The following is a 1,671-nucleotide window of genomic DNA, read 5'->3' as shown; positions in this document are numbered from 1 at the left end:
TGAGAGCAAGGCCAAGAACTAGTCCTGCTGCCCTGGGGCTTTGGGGGTGTCTTGGAACCTGAAGACCCAGCCCCTGCTTTCCAGGATGAGGCAGAGAAAGCCCAGGGCACGGAGACTAAGGCTCCTCTACAGCTGCACCACATCCTGGCCTCTGACCAGGGCAGCTATACCTGCCTACTGAGTGCTGAGCACTGATAATGGAAACAGGCGGAGCTGCAGGTTTGAGGTAACTTTGGGTTCTGGTGTGGAGAGAAAGGAGGGAATTAGAGTTGACGTGATGGAGAGGTGAATACTCCTGAACCATACAGAAGGAGGCCTCTGCTAACAAATTTCAAAAGAAAATCTACTCTCTAATTACGAGAATCCTCAGGTCCTACTGGTTCCCCCGATTCCCAACTGCTGCTCGTGTCCTCTCAGCTTCTACCCCTCTCCTCTAACGTCTTCCCTCAGAGTCCTTTCAACACTGGCCCTCTCCCCTTGGGGTCTTCCCCACTCTTTCCCCCAAGCTCCCACCTCTTCCAGGCTTCCACAGCCCTTGGGTCTCATGGTGTCTTTCTCCATCCGCGGCCCCATATTCTCCTCTGCAGCTGTCTTGCCTCCCCCAGGGCCTGTTCCAAGGGTGATGTTTGATCGCAGGGCCTCAGGAGGCTTTCCCTTAGGGAAGCCAAGTTGGGCGGTGGCAGGAGCCCAGGCTGATGGCCAGGAAGTGGCAGTCTTTGGTTTAGAGAGGAACCACACCCTCAAGCATCTAAGCTGGATACCTGGAGGTGAGTGCGAGAAACTACAGAGGCCAGGTGTTACCTGAAAATGCCCTGGTGGTGCAGGCTCTGCAGGCTGGGCTGGCCCTTGAGGGCTGCCTACATGCATGTTCCTCAACAGATGGGCTCCCTGGGAGGAGCCTGGCTCTTTCTGTGGTCAGGGGTGGGGACAGGGATGGGGAGAATGCAGAGGAGCACAGCTTGGGGTCCTCACTAGAATCCATTCTCTCATCAAATTCTTAGGATCCCACTTAAACTTTGCTCTTACCTCCTCCTAACCACTGCATCTTCTGCTGCTTTTGTCAGCACCTGGAAGACTCTGATTTCCACGAGGGCTCCTACTCTTGTCCTGGGCCAGCCAGGACCTATTTCTAGAGGCTTCTGAAAGTGCTAGCCTAACCAGAGACCACAGGGTCAAAGAATAAGGCATCTCTCTCTTTACCTATGCCCTGGCCCCTGATTCTATGACCATGTATTTACAGAAGTTTGGGGAGTCCATGGGGTGAGAGCAAGGAGGAGGGGGCTCTGCACACAGTGGCCTACTGAGATACAGGGCCCAAATGTGCCATATGTTCAGCTACTTCCTCACTCTAGCTTTAGGACTCTTGAGTAACAAGCAAATCCAGCCTCCTGAACTGTAAGTGACGTTGTTAGGCAACTAGAAAGCGTGGTTGTCATTAAGGGATGGGGCTGGGTACTGGGGATCAGTGGGCCTGCAGGATAGGCAGATAGGAACAGCACAGCACATGGCAATGTTTAGATGGAATCTCTTGGAAAGCAGGATGCCACCATCCTAATACTGGGCACAGTGACGCTCCAGCTGGTGGGGGGAGCAAAGGTGATTTTCAGCGAAGGAAAAGCTGCCGGAGTCCCTGTTTTCTGTGTGGGGATCACTTCCCAGCCCTCCATGGGT

The sequence above is a fragment of the Mesoplodon densirostris genome, chromosome 2 (assembly GCF_025265405.1).
Source record: "Mesoplodon densirostris isolate mMesDen1 chromosome 2, mMesDen1 primary haplotype, whole genome shotgun sequence".
Lineage (NCBI taxonomy): Eukaryota > Metazoa > Chordata > Mammalia > Artiodactyla > Ziphiidae > Mesoplodon > Mesoplodon densirostris.
This window is presented reverse-complemented; position numbering follows the sequence as displayed.